This window comes from Callospermophilus lateralis, chromosome 5, assembly GCF_048772815.1.
Source record: "Callospermophilus lateralis isolate mCalLat2 chromosome 5, mCalLat2.hap1, whole genome shotgun sequence".
NCBI lineage: Eukaryota > Metazoa > Chordata > Mammalia > Rodentia > Sciuridae > Callospermophilus > Callospermophilus lateralis.
The window spans coordinates 16227478-16247553 of record NC_135309.1 but is presented as its reverse complement, the minus strand read 5'-3'; the positions used below and the strand labels follow the sequence as shown (position 1 = coordinate 16247553).

General features: G+C 52.8%; 1 protein-coding gene across 3 annotated transcripts in view; it reads left to right on the top strand.

Annotated features, from left to right (window-relative positions):
- Kcnip1 (potassium voltage-gated channel interacting protein 1) overlaps positions 1 to 20076 on the top strand; it is a 187357-nt gene that overhangs the window by 123952 nt on the left and 43329 nt on the right. The window lies entirely within an intron of this gene.

The window sequence follows — 20076 nt, the reverse complement described above, 5'->3', positions numbered from 1 at the left end:
GGATGTTCTGAGCGGCATGGCCAGGGAGGATGTGGCTTCTTAGCTCTGCAAGCCACGGGGAGCCCCATCCTAACAGCAGGCCATAGCTTCACTGATCTGTTGATATGGGCCAAGCCCTGGGAGGAGCTTCCTTTGATTTTCCCAGAACAAATCGGAGTACACACCAGGTGTGCAAGAAACAGACTAGAATTAATTTCTATCTTGAGTCCTTGTGACACTCCTGGGCCTGCCCCTGCAGCCTGTGTTTCCCAGGTTCCCTGACAGCTGGCATCTGCCCAGCTTCCACCCGTGGGAAGCTGTCCCAGTTCTCTGTCACTGTACAACGGAATACCTCCAAGCATAGTGACTTCAAACAGCAAGCATTTTTTAATAATAAAATATTAATAAAGATAATAAAGCATTGCATTATTATCTCTCGGGCCTGTAGTCAGAATCAAGGGCAGTGTACAGCTGGGCCATTCTGCTGGCTGGTGTCACTCGGTGGGATTCAGCAGGGCCCTGTCTAGACTGCACAGTCCAATATGGTGCCACTCACATGTCTAAAACCATGGCAGAGACAGCTGGAGCCTGGGCACAGCCACGCGCCTCTCCCTCGGGGATCTCCAAGGACTCTCTTCGTGGACTGGCTTTTCACACAGCATTTCAGGACTTGAATAGAACAAAGCAAAGCCATCGGTGCTCTTAAGAAGGCCAGGCCCGGATCGGGACAGCAGTCCCTCATCATCTTTGATTGTCAAAGCGGAAGCCGGGAGGGCAGATTCAGGAAGAAGCAAGGACAGATGGGCCTTGGAGGTTCTGGGCCTCTCCATTCCACCAGGGAGGGAAGTGGGGAGAAGGCAGGGTCCATCCCCTCCTGCCTGCAGCAGTAGATGGGACAGCAGCTGTGTCCCTGTCACGCTCCAGTACCCTCCCGAGAGGACAGTCCTCACGGCAGTTCCCGCTAGGCCACCCTCCCTCCAGTTTGGGCAACACCACCTCAAGATGGTGTCGAGATCGAAAGAGGCTCCCACAGAGCCACGCCACTCAGAAATCCATCCATCCCGAGTCACTGTCACCTACGGAGAGGGCTGTCATCCCCTGAGCACGGCCATTCAGCGCTGGCTACTCTCCTCCCGTCTATCCCATCCAGGAAGCATGAGGTCTCTCTAAGGGGTGCCTGGACCCCCAGTCACCAGAGCTCTCTGGGGCCGTTTTCCCCCAAAGTTCCTCCCAAACCTCTCGCAGGACCCTGGGAAGCCCCAGAGCTTCTCCTCCCTCTTTGTCCGCCCCCCCCCCACTTCCCTAAGCCCAGGGACCCCGTTTCTCACTTCTCCCTGCCTCTCTCGAGACAATAATGTGGTCTTGGCCCCATATCTTTTTCTGCTTCTGGATTCTGGGGTTTGGGAACCTGAAGCCAGGTACTTGGTGGTATTGGTGCCTCCCACCCACGGCACCCCGACCTGAGGCGCTCTGTGCTGCACCCTGGGGAAGGTACAGGGGGGAGACAGATAGCAGGATGATGGCGGTAGGAGCCGTCGGGTGCCCAGGAGGGGCCAGCGCCAGGCAAGCAATAGACGGGAGCTCTCTGGTGGGGCTGTGCATATGGTCACAGGAAGTGGGAGAGGAGCTAAGAAGAACAGGAAGCTGCAGCCATCCCAGGACCCAGTCAGACCTGGGCTGGGGGACAGGCTGCCAAGCAAGGGCTGAGCCCGTCAGTGCAAGGCCGGTCCCTGGGGCTTCAGGGGGTGGTTCTGCTCCATGGTCCTCAGGGCTGCTGCACCTTCTGCTCAGGGCAAGTGAATGTCCTGATCCCCCCAACACCAGACAGACACCCCCGGGGGCTGGGCCGCTGCAGGGGACAGACAGGGAGAATGTGAACCCGGGACTTTACTGTGGACACCATGCTGTCCATGTGGGAACATGGGGCCAGTACAGAGAAGGAAGGAAAAGGGCCCTGAGGGAGAAAGGCCCTGGTGACGGGCTGAGGAGCCCTCGTTCTTCCTTTCCCTTCCTCCTACAGTGAGAGCTTTCCTCAGGGTCCCGGAGCCCTCCAGGCTTGAAACTCTGACATTTACCAAGGGGAGGGCAGTGAAGGGTCGATAAGGTGCCCAGCTCCTGTCTCCCTTCCCTCTCATCTGGAACCCGGCTCTGGAGGGCTCCTTGCCTTCTCTCTCCTGGGCTCTCTTCTTTCAGAGCCGTGACCTTGAGCTAAGACCCCCACTCCCCGTCTTCACTGATCACCCCCCTGATACCCCCTAGATTCTTTCTTCGAGCAAGATTAGGAGGATCACAGGAGCCACATGGATTGCACCCTCTGGCTTGTTTCTCGATGCACACGAGTCCATTTCCTCCTTACTATGAGCCATTGAGGTTGAACAGGGAAAGAAGCTTACTCAAAATGTTTCTAGTTCCCTGCCCCCATCCCCAAGAGAAATCCGAGTTGTCCGCTTTTGAAGGGACACTGGATCCTACGTTAGCTTCTAGTTAGCCAACCGAGACCCAGCTACACCTCAAACCCTCTCAGGGTCCGTGTGAATTATGAATACAGACCTATACAACCTTCAGAATCTCAGACCTGATCCCAAACTGTTGGCTGCAAAACCATGTTCCCGAAATTCAATCATGTTTCTCATCGATTTACATTTTGAAATTGGAAGCCTTTGCCCTGGAGATATAATAAAAAACTATACCAAAGAAAATGGAAAAATTTTCCCCTTAATATTTAAAGGAGAATGATCTTTACACAAAACATTCATCCGTCTGCAAGGAGTAGATGAGTGTGGTGCCGGTTCAGGTTCAGAACGTGACACTTGTGATTTAGGGATTCTGGAAGGAGAAGCCCAGCCAGTGATATTGTTCCTACTGCCCTCCCCAACCAACGGGGTGGTGGCTGAAGACCCAGGGTGAAGAGTCACCGGGCTCCAGGCCCCAGGCTCATGCTCTGCGCCCTACATTCCTGTTCCACATGTGCAGGAAGCAGATTCTGGAGCAGAGAAGCTGGGGGAGGGACAGAGAGGGACAGTAGTCTCCTGCTTCCCTTTTGAGGTCCTACTCAGGTGGAGCTCCATGTTCCTGACCAGCCAGGCCTCCACCCTTGCCCAGCCCTGCGCTGTCCATGCACCCTGTCCACCACCAACAGACCTCAGCAGACCTTGCCCTAGGGCACCCTTGCTTGTGTCCTGGCTGTGACCAGCCCAGGGCCAACGGTTCCCAGAACGCTTGCTTTGCTGAAGAACCAAGTGAGATTAGCAAGTGTAGATTTGGGAATGTCTTAGAAATGGAACCTACAGGTCCTGCTGGGGCCGTCATGGGGCCTGGAAGGGTGAAGGAGGGGAAGATCCAGGTGTCATACGTCATGGCCCGAGCACTTCCTGGAATATGTGGAGCAGGCTGTGTGGGAGACAGATATCAAAGACTTCCTTTGGATCTGTTATGAGCGTCCCAGTCGACACCCTGACTGGTGATATGAATCCGGAACTCAGGGTAGGTCAAGGCTAGAGCCACACAGCTGGAAGTCACCCATGATGTGAAGCACGTTGTGGAGCACGAACAGGTGTGTGTGTGTGTGTGTGTGTGTGTGTGTGTGTGTGTGCACGCACACTCCAGTGAGGTGCATGTACACGGGGACACGTAGATATCTATCCACATGTTCCTTCACATGCACAACTTGGAACGTCACATTCATCCCAACTTCTAGTCGGTCCTTGGCCAGGCTGTGAAGCAAGGAAATGGTATTAGTGGCACTTAAGATCCTTGCTAATGGCAAAGTTATGACAGGAAGATAGGACTGGGTTTTCCTTTTTTTTATTCGATGAGCAGGACAGAGAAATCTTAAGGCTCTAAGCAGCGCACATTTCCTGACCTAACAGAAGACTTTTCCGAACCCAAAAGCCACATGCTATATTTCTCTCCTAGTCCTTGGGACACCCTTTTTGTGATTCAACATAAAGATGTGTATTCCACGTCTCCCCTCTTTCTCATTCATCTCCTATTTGTTTATGAGCCTAAAAATTCACCTTGGCTCTGCTGGTCCGGGCCACAGCAGCTCTTACTCCTGGGCCTCCTGGAAGCATGGGCAACCCTGAAACTTCCTTGCAAGACCAGCATAATGGCCCCAGAGTTCTGTCTCCAGGCCTGGCCACAGCTTCCAGGGGAGGCTTCAGCCAGGGGAGGACGGGAGTTAACAGCCGGAAGGCACCAGCCAGCACTTGCCTAATGCAGACTCACTGTGGGCGGTGGGACGGTTTCAGACCCCTAAGCCAAGTATTCCAGAAAGGTCACTTCTGTTTTTCTGTAACGAAACTTGTTCTGCTACTATGGGCATTTTAATTTTAGTTATTTAGGATGAGCTCGGCGGGTACACAAACTTGGCAGTCAGTTTGGAACTTTCTTCCTCATCTCTTTACTGGAGAACTCACAAGGGGCTCTGCATTAAGCAGGAGTAACTAACTCCCTGCGGGGGGTGGGGGGGGCGAGGTCCAGCACCACTGTTTGGAGTCACACCTGCTCTGTGTCCAGCGTTGAGTCCGCCAGAGCCCCTGCAACCTCTGTGCTATGATAAGGCCTTAGCAGGCCTCTCCCTGGCCTCTCAGCTGACCTCCAGCTCCAGGGGAGCGTCCCCTCTTACCTCACTCCTTCCCTCCTGCTGCCAGAGTCCCCAGCCCAGGAGAGCCAGCAGCTTCGTCATCCCAGGGCCTGCACCCAGGAGGGAGCACCCGCCCACTTGTCCTGACCCCCAAGGTCAAGGTTCCAGAGAGTAGGGCAGAGGAGACTCCAGGCTCTCACTCCAGGTTCTCCCTCTCTGCCCCCCGCCCCGCCAGCCCAGGGTGTCTTCCTCTGCCTGCCGCCCACATCCTCAGCTGCTCTCCAGTCTGTTGGCTAAGAGGGCACCTGGGACTTGGGCATCGGACTGTGCTGGGGGGGAGCCAAGAATATGAGCTGGGATGTCTTCCCTAAAATTCAGAGTCTGGGAACCAGCAGCCCACCCTGGGCCCCCAGGACAGGTCCCCCACTGCGGCTGTCACCAGGAAGGACGAGGGAGCAGAAGACACCAGGGAAGGAAGCCCCCATTAATGGTTTAAAACATCCTCCCACCTCATGACCCGGAGTTATTTAGGATAAGCTCAGGAGCCACCCTGACTCCCCGCCGCCCTGTGCACAGCCAAGCCCTGCCCCGCCTACCTAAGGGAGCCTGCCGCAGCCGTCCCCCACCTCCTGGCTGCTTGGCCACCACCCTGGGCCTCACCAGCTCTCTGAACAGCTTCACCCTTGTCCCCTGCTTCTGCCACCTTTTCATTTCTGGGGCAAGAACAACTAGAAGAGGAAAAGTCTATTTTGTCTCATGGCTCCTGAGGTCTCAGACCACAGAGGGCACCCTCCATAGCGCTGGGCCCAGGGTGAGGCAGAGCATCCGGTGGAAGGAGGACCTGGGACCTGAAAGCAGAGAGATGGAGAGAGGAAGGGGGGAGGGAGGGAGGGAGGGAAGGGGACAGGAAGGGAGAGAGGGTGGGAGGGCTCCATTCCCAGGACAAAATATAAACCCCAAAGTCTTCCCCCACCCTCCCCAGGCCCACATCTTCTAGCCACACCCTCCCTGCCCACAGTTCCTGCCCAGTTAATCCATATTTCTTGGATTAATCCACTGACGAGCGACAACTCCCGTGGTCTAGTCATGCCACCTCTGAACATCCTTGCATTCAGAGGTGAAATGAATGAGCTTTGGGAACACACCTCAAAACTGAACCGTAACAAACATAATCCTGTCTATGTTCCCTCCAAAATCCCTTCCACACTATCCTCCAGTTGTGTCTACACCCGCCTCCATTTCTTTCTATGCCCTCCTCCAGCCCCGTCCACACCCTCTCCAGTGCTGTCCACCCCCCCCCCGCCCGGGAAGCATCACTCCCAAACACAGATGTGACCATCCCACCTCTTTCCCCGGTGCCCACAGCTCCAGGGTCATACCAGGGTGCTGGCCAGACATGGCCAGAGCTTTGGAGTCTGCCCTGCCCTGTCCAGTCTCATCCTCGACTGTCCACACCTGCGCTGCAGCCAGGCCGACTCCTGGGCCAGCTCCCTGCACCCTCCTCCCACACACTGGCACTCCCGGCCCTCTGGCTGGGTGCTGTCCTCTTTCTTCTAGCCTTCTGTCCACCCAGCCTGCAGGTCATCTGCAGAAAGCCTTTCCTAGCCTCCTGGAACAGGCCCAGTTCTCTGCCAGCTCTCGCTGGGCTCCCCACCCATTCCCGTCTCTGTTGAAGGGCCTGTGCCAGCACCCTCCTGCCACTCACTCCATTGGACAGCCCTTGGGCACAGAGGGCATCTCATTCACGCGTGTCTCCCTGTGTCCAGCAAGCCCTTAGCATTCTTTAATTAAAAACTCTTTATTGAGCATCTGTTACATGCTGAACATTGTAGGTATGCAGAGGCTCCTGCCTTCTTGGGGCTTGCTGTTCATCGGGGGAATAAAGCAAAAGGAAAAAAATAACAAGCATTTTAAACATAACACTCCATAGTGATAAATATGCTGAAGGAAGCCAAAGCAGTGACCAGAGAGGACCGGGGCGTTCATGCTTTAGATAAGGCAGTCGGTGGGGAAGGGAGCAGCAACTGAGCATATAGTAGATCCTAAGAAAATTTAGTTGACTCACTAACTCACTAACTCAACTTTCAGTTACTATAATAAAATACTTGAGGCAATTATCTCGTAAAGAGAAAAGGGTTATTTTGGCTCACGGTTCTGGAGATTACAGTCTAAAATTAGGTAGCTCCATTACTTTGGGCCTCTAGTGCAGGTGGTTCACACAGTGGGCTATATGAGGGAACAATTCCCTTATATCATGAGCCAGGAAGCAAAGAAGAGGAAGAGACTGGGGTCCCACAATTCACCTGAGGGCATGCCCCCAGTGTCCTGAGGACGTTGCATTAGGCCCAACCTCCCGAGGCTTCTATAGCCTCCCAATAGTGCCACCTGGGACCAAGCCTTTAACAAATGGGCCTTTGGGGACACATTCCAGGGGTGAAAATGCCCGTTTTGTGGGAGTCCTTCCCTAAGAGTGATTTTGTCCCAAGGCTTGAGAGACCCGAGTAGAGTTTTAATTAACCAGCGCAGCAGAGGGAATGCGTCCAAATCCCCAGAAGCCTGTTCTATAAAAGGCCCAGGTCTGGGATAATAAAATGGAGCTCTCCTTCTTATTACAGAGCAATTGATTTAAGGACCAGACCCGGTAGATTATTGATCCGTGTTAATCATTGGAAAATGCTGAGGTAATGAATCTAACTTCCAGAAGACCCTGCAGGGCCCGGGGGGAGGCCAGTTGGGTACAATAACCTTGTCCCCTTCCAGCCCAACAAACAGAGGTTTATTTACAAGAATCGAAATTTTTCTTAGCCAAAAAAAAAAAAAAAAATGGGGGGTGGGGCACACTGAGTGGGCTGAGGGCAGACTCCAGAGGGGCACCCAGCCCCTCCTGCCGGCCTCTGCTCTATCTGCTTAACCCTCTCAGTTTAGAATAGTTTTAGGTTACAGGGAATCTGCAAAGGAGGAGTGGGGCGCGCACACACACACACACACACACCCAGGTTCCTGCCCTACTGGCCGTTTGTGTTAGCCCCTCACGGTCAACGAGGCCACAGGTATCAGTAAGGTCCACAGCAATTTCACATTCCCTTCGTTTCTCCTTGATTTTCCCTTCCTACTGCAGGGTCCCATCCAAGACCCCCCACCACCCACGCTCAGCCTCACGTCTCCCTTGGCTGCCCTGGGCTGTGGCCATGTCTCAGACCTCTCTTGACAGTTTTAAGGAGATGCTCCGTAGAGGGTGTGTTGTGTTTTGTTGACATTTTGGTTTTTTACAATGGATTTCCTCTGGTGTCCAGGAGTCTGTCTTTCACGGATGTTAATTGTACCTATTCTCGGGGTTCAACGGGATAGGTGAATACACGCATGCAGTGCGCACTGATCAAACCCAATGTCCTCTAATCCACCCCCCCATAAGCGCCCTTCCAAGCCTCTAGTATCACAATTCTTCCTTCGGGTAGACTTGTTTAACGTCCACGCGTTTTGTCTGTCTGCGTCGGGCTTATTTCTCCAGCTCCGTGGCTTCGTTCTTCCTTCTGAGTCATTCTCCATTCTGTGTCTACACCACAATCCTTACCTGCTCACCTGCTGGTGGACACCTGGCGAGTCCCACAGCTGAGCTGGTGAGAATGGACAGGGTGTCCCTCGTGGCCGATCTCACCCTCCTTGGATGAGAACTGGAGGGAACGCTGCAGGCGTTTTGTAGGAGGGTCCTCCGTCGGGCTTCATCTGAAGTTTGCCTCATGATCAGACTGAAGTTTGGGGGTAAAGTGCCCCCCACATCCCATCACCCGAAGGGGGCACCCTGTCAACGTGACCTGTCACTGTGCACGTGCACCTGGATCAGCTGGATCAGCTGGCTGAGGGAGGCAGTGAGCAGGAGGCTCCCCACTGAGAAGCTACTCCCCTGCCCCACGTGGTCTCAGGAAGGAAGTCCCTGTGCACAGCTCACTGTTGGGAGTGGGGGCCACACCCCAGCTCCTCAGGCGCTTAGCTGCCTGACATGTTTCTGCATAAGAGCTGTGTTGACCCCCGTGTGGACCCGTGGATACCTACATCCCTGGGTACTCCACCATCGTTGAGGGGGGGTGTGTGCGTATGTGTGTGTGAGTGAGTGTGTGGCACACACACGTGTCAGCACTTCCTTACTCTCCGCAACAAAAGGTGCCCAAGGCTCACTGGCTGTGCCTACCGCCTTCGGCCTGGACCAGCCGTTTCTCAGGACCCCGATTCCTTCTGTTGCAGAGCTCATGTTGATCTCACCCTGGGCCACCAGCCTGTTTTGCTTTCTTTGAGAGGATGAAACTAAGTCACGTTCCTCCTGGAAACTCCAGCAACCATGGGAAGGAGTGCGCCCCACGGGTAGTAGCCCTTCAGGACACAGAGAGCCGAGGCCAGCATGTAGGGGCCTTTCCACCCGCTCCTACTGGCAGATGCTGGCCTTTGAGGAGGCCTCCCTGTGCCTCTCCACCTCCGCCAGACCAAGGAATGTCACCGGGGAATGTCCCTGGCCCAGCACTGAGAGCAGACGGGTCAGTCTGGCCTCTCCACGTTGCCTGCGCACTGGCCGCCCCTCCCTCCGGTAATTCCAGGCCAGGAGGCCGGGGGCCAGAGAGGGTCCTGCACAGGCTCTGAGGAGAGGTCTGGCCTCTGATCACTGTAGTTGACCTGACCGTCTGTCCTCTAAAGGTTAAGATCATGTGCACAAAATCCCTCAAAGAGGGCCCGGCACTTGGCAGATTTGGAAAAAAAATGTAAAAACTGCTATTGCTGCATTTACAATGATTATCAATAATTTACCCAAAGAAACCCACCCCTGGTGACAGAAGTGCAGGCCCGAGCAGCTGGCAGGCCCTGGAGGGCACATGTGCATGCACCACCTCCTCCAGGGAGGCCTCCTGAAGGTCACCTGGTCCTTCCCAAGAGTCTCTGGGTCAGGTGCTGCCTCACTATAGACCAGCAGATGGGAAAGAGAGTTCTGGGCTTGAAGAGAGGGTTGTGTAGGGTAGTGCTGCTCTGTGGGTGAGCACAAGGACAGCCAGGCCACTCAGGGCCACCCTGCTCAGCCACCAGCTGCCCTCCCCCACTAAGACAGAGCCAATGCCACATGCCTTGTGAGGTTGCTGTGAGTACCAAGTAAGCTCACAAGCACTGAGACCAGCACAGTACCTGGCGCAGAGTCTGCACTCAATATTAGTCTGCTCTGTTTGGAATTCTTTGGGTTGCAAGTAACAGAAAGACCAGCCCAAAATTCCTTAAAAGGGAACCTATCGAGTCATGTACCTGAACTTCAGAGTCTCACAGCATCTCCTTGATTCCGATCAGATGGTATGTCCATCCCTGAACCAATATCAAGGACAGAGGACTCCAAGGACCAGACTGGCATTTTCAGTTTCCACCCTAAAGGATATCACAGGGACCAGATGTGGGGGAGCCAGAAAGCAATATGCATTGTTCCTCAAAACTGCTTCCCAGGTGAAGCCCCAGGGTAGAGACCTCCGGAGGGTTAATTAAGGTTTGAGCTGATGGGCAGTGGTGGGGAGAAGGAGCAGCGCACAGAGAGGCTCTTGGCAGGGGCGGGAGAGGATAAAGTGGAGCTTGGCAAACAGAAAGCTCATCTGTGGGCCAGAATCGCTTCCTGCAGCAACCCCATCTCCTCCTCTACAGGAGAATCTCCCAAGAGGCTCCCCGTGCATCCTGGAGAGAATAAGGGAAATATCACCAGACTGAGTCCTGGGTCCAGGTGCTAACTCTACTGTGACTTGGGGCAGGTGGTTCCCCCTGGTCTGGGCCACTGTCTCCTCCCCTCAATGAGCAGATTGGTGGTCGTCAATCCAGACAGTCCTTCATCCAAGTTTCTGCTACCCTCAGACTGGGAGTGTGGAGGAGCTCCCTCCGGCCCCTTGCCAGATCCTGGCCACTCTGTGTGGTGTGTTTGTAGAAGGAAAGAGTGAGTTTAGATCAACCCAATGATCTCAATTGAGCTCAGCATTGTAAAGCAGGAAAACATGGAACCAACATGATTTGGGGTAAATCACCTAATCTCTCTGAGCCTGTTTCACTTCCTGTAAAGTAGACAGAATAATAATTTGTCTTCATCATTTGAGGATTAAATGAGAGTATATACAATAGTACTAATTACTCTTGCTGGAACCCCTAAGTTCCTGGTGCTGTACTAGGCTGAATCTAATGCATTTAAAGTGATCAATATAGTGGTACTTAACAGATACTATTTTTCTTCCCCCGAAACTACATTGATTTAAGGTTTATTTGTTGAGAAGATGTATGGAAGGTGGATGGATGGATGGATGGATGGATGGATGGATGGATGGACAGGTGGATGGATGGATGGACAGGTGGATGGATGGATGGATGGACAGGTGGATGATGGATGGATGGATGGATGGATGGACAGGTGGATGATGGATGGATGGATAGATGGATGGATGGATGCAGCAGTCTCCCAGAAGCAAGAAACAGTGAGTATGGGGTATACAGGCCCAACACAAGGCTCCTTTTAGGATAATGATCTTAGACTTCAGAGAGTTCCTGGGTCTGAAGGTTTAGCTTTAATTAAAGTCTCAGCACAGTGTTAAATGCCATTTTATTTCAGTTCATAATTAACACTAATGAGATGAGTAGATCACAAACAACACACATTTTGAGAAAGTGAAAAACAGCAGCTGAGCTTGGTGGTTTCCATTTTTGCTCTGCCCCCCTCCCATGCTCGGTTCAATTAAAAGTTTTGAGAAAATATTGCAACCACACTCCTTGTCTTTGTGGTAATGAAGCATATTAATTTGAATGTGATGAATACAATATTCCACTGACTTTTTTATTCCCTTATCTACAAAAGTTTAAAATAATGGGCCAATTAAATCAGGAGAGGGGAAAGCGGGTTTGCCTAGGGCTCTGCTTCAGCAGCCCAAGAACCCAAAGAACAAAACTGCGCGACAGTGTCGAGCCGGCTCCTTCCCCTTGGCTACAGGTGACAGCTCTAAGTCATCCTGGACAAATGTGGATACAGGAGGAGCGTGCAGTGGGTGAGCCACAGGCTGGGTGCTGGGCCAGCCGCCAGCACGCGCCTCCCAGCGAGCACTTGTAGGACGGACAGCCGGTCAGAGGGTGGGCCGTCGGACGGGTGGATAAGTTGGAAAGATGAACCGGGGACCCCCGAGACCCCATTCTTCTCAAGGCAGCAAACTAAGTCTAGTGCTGAGCTGACCTAACCCTCCAGGCCCTAGATTAGAGGCCACGGTGAGGCCCAGCTCTCTGGCCTCTTTACCTGGAGGCATAGGGCCGGCCTGAGCCCAGGTCCCGCCCATGGCCACCCCACTCTATGGAAGACGCTCCCCCAAACCAGGTGGCCTCAGGACAGGCTGTCTGCATTGAAGGGGGGGTACCCTAGATTGGAACCATGAACCCGACCCAGGGCCCTGGGTCCCCCTGAGCACCTCTGGAAGGTTCCCCTCACGTCGTCCCTCAGCCACTAACTCCACTTTGCCACGCTGACGTCTGGGGCAGTGTGGGGGTCCGTGCCCACCATCTCTGTGTGCCTTGTCCTCTCCATCACGTTGTCCACTGCAGACAGACACACACACACACACACACTACTCCTCTGCTTAAAACCCACTGTGCTCAGGCTAGAAAAATCCTCAACCTGGTCCCAGGTCCTTGTGTGCCTGGCCCCTGCAGCCTCCCAGCCTCCCCATTGCTGGGCCTCTCCACCTACCCCTGCCCAGTCCTTGGTCTCCAGCCCTGGCCATCACTCCATTCCTTAACACTCCTCAGTGCAGGCCCCTCTCACCCCAGAGCCTATGCAGAGGATGTTCCTTTTGCCTTAAATGTCCTTGCCCTCTGCCACCCAGGGAGGGCCCTCAGCTCTTCCCTCAGGCATCGCTCCCTCAAGGAAGGCCTCCCCTGATGAGCTCCTTACCACTGCCGTCCCCTGTGTCCCCATGTTAGTTGCCTCATCCCCGAGCATTTTCCCTTTATCTCACGGCCACAGCTGAGAGTCACACACTGGTGCCATGTGGGAGTCGCATGTGAGTCCCCCAGGAGGCCACTGATGACCACATCCCAGTACTTAGCACAGTCCCTCGCTCCAATAGATGCTCACCAGGTATCTGGAGTGGACAGTGTGCCCGGGCATGTGCCCAACTCCAGACCTTCCACTCCCCTGCTTCTGTACCCGCTCCTGGCCTGGGGCCTCTTGATTCCTGAAGCCCTTGCTTTAGGCCAGGCCTGGTGCTGGGGGTTTAGAGGGTGGGGTCTAGGCTCGTTCTCAAGGTCACCGAGCCCCTCGAGACCCTGACCTTGCAGTGACAGTGCAGCATGCCAGGCGCTGCCAGTGCTGTCCGTAAGGGGCTCCCTGGAGCAGCTCCTCAAAGGAAGCTTCCAGAAGGAAGAGGCGCTGGCTAAGGAAACAGGGAGGCAGGGGACAGGCGCAACATGGGGAGGCGCTGGAGACAGAAGTGCCAGTCCCTGTGAGTCCCTGAGGGAGAGATAAGGCAAGAGGCAGGCAGGGCCAGGCACGGGTCTGGCTGGCAGGCACGGGGCCCGCACAGAGGGGACACGGTGAGCCTTGCGACCTGGAGCGTTCCCTCTGGGAGCACTGTGGGGACAGGTGTTCCATTTCAAGGGAGGGACCTCTCTGGGGGAAATGGAGACCAACCGCGTCCCAGGGCTGCCAATCAAACTCCTTTCCAGAATGTGAGCTTTCTTCCCAAATGGGGCCCAGTGTGGCTGACCTTGCTTATTCATTGCAGGGAGAATTAATTTCAGGGTGGGGAATTAAAAAAAAAAAATACAAGATTAAGCAGTGTAATCAGCTGCTGCCAAGAGTTGGAAATGCAATAAATAATAACAGCATTGAGAGCTGTTTTTAATAACTCACCAGTGTAATTTAGCCTCTGCTTCTTAGAGCATATGTAAAATATGTCAAAATGTGTATAGTGGCAAATGGCTCATCGCCAGGCTCTGAAGACAAATGTCTTCCCTGGAGGGAGTGGGGGTGAGAGGACATGGAGGAGAACTTGGAGGACATGACCGCGACCAGGGTCACCACTAATCCCACGTCTGGGACCCTCTGGCCTGGAACACAGGCTTCGGTTGGGGGTCTTCAGAGGTGGACCAGGTCCATAGCAAGGACGTGGGAAAGCGGGCGTTTGAATTTGCGGGGGAATGTCAGCTGCTCTGCACTAGAGCCTCCCTGTGCCTGCAGTCGATATTCCCATTTCAGAGCATCCGTCTGTCTCTCCAGCACGTCCCCAGGACACCGGCAGCTTGGCCGTGTTGTTTTACTTGCTTGAGTTGCTAAATAACCACTGAAACGTGTTTTTGTTTTTTATTTTTATTCAATGCTTGATGAATTCTGACTGGTGCACGGGGGCTCTGCTCACATTGGTCGAATTAGTGGGATGGCTTCGAGTCCTCCCCTTTAGGGACACAGCGTGACTCAGCCGAGACAGAACTGGGTTCAAACCCTTGTCCTGCCACTCACTGGCTGTGGTGTTCTGAACTTACTTAAACTCCGAGTGGGAAGAGTGAGAGTCATGAGGAGAATGACAGATAGAGTCATATGGTCACCTGTCCCAAGACGTCCATCATGAAAAACCTCTGATAGAGGTGAGTTATGATCTCCAGGCTGCAGCGGAGGACGGTGAAGCTGGGAGAACTCAGACATCTCTCCCCAGGCACAGGGCAAGCAGAGCATTGTCCTGGCACCAAACTCCAGCTCTGCCTGCCCTCAAAGCATCAAGAGTGCCATGCCAGCCTCCAAGACCAGCTTGACAGCTCGGGAAGACTTGGGAGAAGGTGAGCGATGGCTCCCGACATGACAGAAGCTGTGCAATATCTCTTGAGTCCAAGGACAGGATTTATCTTCCTTTGCAATGTCCTGTCTGGGGAGATAACCTCTACATCTCTGTCAAAGCTTCATTAGTGTCCTTGCCACTCCGCACCTTTTCCAAGTCACTCTTCACGGACCCCTTTAAAGCCACGGTCTCACAACCTGCACAGTGGGGTGGGCGAGCTCTCAATCAATCGGGGTGTGCACGAGTGAGACGGCTTTGGAAAGCAAGTGGTGGATGCGTGGGTAGGTGGAAGGTGTGGAGATCCCACCAGGCGGGATCTGCTCCTGGGTCCAGACCCTAAGGCAGGTTTTCTCACCTCTGCGTTCTTGGCATTTGGGGACAAATATCCATTGCGTGGCAGGGGCTCTTCTGTGCATTATGGGATATTTGGCAGCTTCCCAGAGAGGTTCTTCCTAGGAATACAGCAATGAAGGAGAAGGAAAGAGGAGGAGGGGAAGAAAGGGAGGACGGGAGGGAGGAGGGAGAGAAGGAGACGGTCATTAATCAGCTTAAGTCAAATCCACAGGCTCCATGACAAATGTGCGGAGTGAATTGGAATTTCTGTTGGGAATCTGACAGACTGGATCTGTCTTGAGAAAGCAACGGAGTGGAAATGAAAACATGTCTCTGGCTATTTAAACATCATCACTTACAAGCTTTATTTACAAAGACCTTCCCACTGGCCACCGTTAAACTCTGCCCACACCAGCAAATGACGGGGGCTGACGGGGACACCAACACAGTGCGTTCAATAGTGACTGTGGGGGCTGGGGCTGAGGCTCAGTGGTAGAGCGCTCGCCTAGCATGTGTGAGGCCCTGGGTTCGATCCTTGACACCACATAAAAATAAATAAATAAAATAAAGGTATCGTGTCCACCTACAGCTAAGAAAACTAAAAAACAAATAGTGTGTGTGCTGCAAATGAAAGATCCCAGTGGACTTTGGGGACACTGCAGACCTCCTACAGGGTAAGGCTGTTCTCTTCGCCTGATCACAGTGCCCAGCAGCTACACAGCGCTCGGTGGACGGTGGGCATCTGAAAAAGGAAAGAGGGGAGGGGGCGGAGGAAGGCATGTGCAATCACCCTAGTATTGTACAGTGATCACCATGGTTATAAAACTCATTCCAGCCAACTCAGCCTGTGCCCCCAAAAGGGCATCAAGAAAAGGGCTAGGATAAAGAACCCCTGAATAATGTTCCCGCTCTGACCAGTGATGGGAATCATAACCATTTTCTCTCTGAATCATAACCATCTTGCAGTTAAATAATTTGCTTTCTGGTGGAATCGGGAGCTCAGAGATGGCGCTCTGAGGATTTCTTTCATTTCTTTCACACCTTTTAAAGAAAAGAAAACTCCAAGTGCAATTTGGGGCATTATTTTTATACCAACTGCAGTAGAATGTCCTGGAAAATGAGGCTCCTACCAAATTCGTTTATCTGGGTGAAGTTTGCCCAGCACCCTGCCAGGAGGGGTCAGCTGAACACATAGATGCTGGTGGGTCCAGGAACAGAGGAGCCCCAGGAAGCCGCCCGTGGGCAGCAAGCCCATTGTCAAGGTGTGGGTGGAGCTCTGCGCACAGCTCACCTCACGGGCGACTGAGAGGACTGCTCCCGTCCCCTGGGACCTATGTTGGTTGGCCTCTCATCCCTGTGACCAAAAGACCCCACAGCACCACAGACAGTACGGGACCTGTCAGCTCATAGCCTTGGAAGCTGCAGTGCAGAGTGGCCGCTGGTTCAGAGGCGAGGTGGAGCCTCCAGGTGTGAGGGGACAGGACAAGAGCAGCTCACTCACTGCCACCAGGAGCCAAGGTGGGCGGGGACAAGAGAAAGCCTCCCAGGGCACACCCTCTGTAGTGTCCCCACCTCCTGTAGTGTCTCCACCTCCCATTGTCCATCCAGAGGGAGAAACCCTTAGATGCGGTCAGAACCCACCTCTGGATGTCACTGCTCTGGGAACCACGCCTCCAGGTACTCGAGTCTTTGGGGGACATTCCAGATCCAGGCCATAAAAGGGCCCCTCTGCTGAGAGCCAAAGATAGAGCTAGAGAAACAGAATTTGATTTCCCAACCCCTGGAGGCAGAGACTCGGTGATGTTTAAGCAGCAGCAAATCATGCTCAGCTGAGGACAGTTGCTTGAAAGAAAATTTGTGGCTGGAGAACCAAAGTTCAAGCAGCCAACAATTTCCAGAGTAAGCCTATTTCCCTCCCTGAAACACGCCTCGCCATTTCCCCAGATCCAAACCTCCTAATTGTACATGCCCAGTCTAGGCTCTCTCAATGGGCCCAGATGATCATTATCTCCTTGAGTTTATGGACAATAATAATAGTAATAATGATGCTAGTATCATTCCTTCTATGCATAATTACTAACTCATTTTAACCTCATGACTACTCTCTGAAGAATACACTATACTATCTCTTTTTCATAAGTGAGAAAACTCAGGCACAGAGAGGGTAAGTTACTTACCAATAGTCACAGAGTAAAGTAGGAGGCAGAGTTAAGAGAAGATGCAATCAGTCCAGCTCAGAGGTTGTGACCTGGAGCTCTATGCTACATTGTTATTCACTGGGTGTCAGAGAGTGTGCTACACAGTTTATGGCATTATCTTACTCAGATATCTTAAGAGTCCCATGGCTCTGAAAGTTTGAAAGACCTGCCCCAGCTCACACATCCAGTGGGTGGAAGAGCTGAAATTCAAACCCAGAGACTGTGCAATCATTTGGCAGAAACTTGGTACTAGTGAGTGTGGACATCTTGGTTTCTAAGACTCCTGAGGGGCCTTGAAAGACAGGGGACAGCACCCATCTGTCTGAATGTGAAGGCCTGACCTGAAATCCAGCCTTCTGTGGTATCCAGGTCAGCTCCAAAGTCGGGAATCTGGCCCCCCGAGTTCAGCCAACTTCCCTCCGGTCCTGTCCTAAGACAGACCACTTTGCAGCAATGACCACACCTTTGTTTCTGTGTGGCAAGTGGCCTGGGGCAGGGAAGGCCGGCTAGTGCTGAGGAAGCACTGGAGAGAGCCAAGGAGGTAAATATTCTTGGCAAAAAAAAAAAAAAAAAGGTAATCCAGGACAAACTAATGAGAAAAATGTCAAATTCTATGCAGGCTCAGAACTCCCAGGTTGAACATATTCATGTTACAATCGATCTGGAAATATGAGAAAGCAATTTGTGAGATGAATTTTGCAAGTGCCCCATGGAGGAAAAAAAACCTCATCGGGCGAAAGATGGAACTTTTTAAAAGGGGGCACAGGTAGAGGAGGCTCTGCCAGGTTCCCGGGTCAACGATTCCTGCAGCTCTCAGGAATGCCAAAGCAGATGCCCCCAGAGCGTGGCCTTGAGAGCCAAAAGGGAAGGGCCTCGTCCTCAGACACCCACCACCCACGATCCCCACGAGAGCCGAATTTCCCTCTGATCTTCTTGGGGATGAAAAAGAGGCACCTGGAAATTTCCAAGAAACACTGGTATCTCTCTAGCTGCCGCTGACTCACCTGAGGCACGGGTGCTCCTAAAGCTCAGGGGTGGGAGACAATCCGTGGAGCCAGACTTGTCACCTTGTCATTGAGGTCAGGATTCTTGGAAAATGTTAAGTCTTTACACGGTGATGGCAAAGCAGAAAGTGGGAAGTGCCACCTCCCTTCTTGCGTCAGTGGTTCCAGAGGAAAGCGGCAGGGGCCTGAGCTAGCCCCTGACATTTGGACCTGCCTCTGACAGATGCTCAGGAATACCTGTTGGTGGATCGGCACGGAGGGTGCCGTGCGCCAGGGAAAATGGGGAAATCGGCGGAAACGTGGGACGGAAGCCCAGGAGAGGAACAGACCAGAGCCATCTGCCCAGGGCTGCCATCTGGAGCAGTGAGCCACCTGTGAAGCTGCAGAGGCAGAGGCAGGAGCACGGGACAGCACAGTCCCCGCAGGCGGAAAAGAACAGGAGTCCCAGGCCAGAGGCGCCCAGAGAACAAAGTTCTGACCTGCTGGCCACCTGGGAGCCCCTGCCTCTGACCCCTCCTCCTGTCTCATGTGTCCACACTCCATCCTACCCAGATCCCACCCGGCCATGTGCCAAAGCTCCAGGAGAACCTCTGGGAGGCCACTTGGCCAGGCTCCCTCCTGGGCAGACGGGTTCTGCAGTGGCCGCTGGGGTCCTGTAAACGGGAGGAGGTGAGGAGGGGAAGCAGCACAGATGCTTCGCTTCTGCTGATTTCTGAGGTGGAAATACTCATTCTGAGCCATACTGGTGTTAGCAAGTGCCTCTCAGCTTTCCTGAAAATTAACCATCAGCTCTTAGGAGCAGGGTCCAGCTGGCTCCAGGTGCTATGGTTTGGATATGGTGTGACCCCAGAGGTTGGTGCGCTGGAGACTCAGTCCCCAGTGAGGCAGCGTTGAGAGAGTAGAGGGGTCCATGGAAGGAAATTAGGTCATGGCAGTTTCAGCTCATGAATGGACTCACGCTGCCCCAAGGCATGGGTCAGGTCTGGTGGTAATGGATTAGTGCCCAGGAGAGGAAGTTGTTACATGAGGAGTGAGCCTGGTTTCTCCCACACACTTCTTGCACACATACTTCTGCCACTGTGATGCCATCTACCATGAGACTCACCAGAACCAAGTAGATGCTGCCCTTGACTCTCCAGAACTATAAGCTAAATGAACCTCTTTTCTTTAAAGTATCTAGCCTCCAGTATTTTGTTATAACAACAGAAAATGTACTGATATACCAGGATATCATTTTCCAGACACCAATGAGGCAGGAGAATGACACATAGAGCTGTGTAGAATGTCTCCCCTTTAGCAAAGAAGGAGAAGGGAAGACTAGCACTCACATTTTGTTATTGCTATTGTTTTAAATTCATTTCACAAATATAAAGGGTGAAAATTTTAATAACAAGGTCACCCTTTAATCCCAGTCCCTCAATTCTCCTTTCCAGAGGCAACTGAAAATCTCAATAATCAGTGTAGACTTCTGAAAATATTTTATGCATATAAAATACAGAATGTGTGCATGTGCCTTTTCAATATGAAAATGGCCATGTACTGAACAACTCACTGGCAATAAAAATTTCTGGATCAAAGGAGTATGTACCCCTGTTGCCAACCTAGTGTGTTCTCAAAGTCTGAAACTCGTGCTTGCTAAGTGCCTACTGTCTTCTCACACTTTTCATAGTTCTCTTAGTTGAGGTAAGTTTATTCCCAGGAGGGGGAACCGGGCCTCCTGGGGATCCAGGAACTTGCCTAAGGACAGGTTCCTGGGACTCTGGGTCTCCAGTCTTTCCTCTTCACCCTGCTGAACTCCTTCCCCTCCTAGATCACTGCCCACACCACAGAGCCCCAAACTTGAAGACCCAGCAACAGTAGGACCCTTTTACTTCCTCATTTTTTATCTTATTTGCAGAAGATCTGACGTCACACTGCTGCCCAAGGATCACAGAGTCAGCCCGGCTACCCGTTTAGTCATTTCTGATACTGACATAAAACTACCCCAGGACTAAAGAACTGTGCAAAGTTTACAATAACTTTCCTGGGAATACAGGTTCCAGGGACCCTTCATCACGTCCAGTCGGGGACTTGCCTGTACTTCAGGATCAGCTTGTCCACTACTTCACTGAGGAAGTGAAAGCAAACCCTTGCCCCTTTGGAAAACACAGCTTTCACCTCCCTGTCTG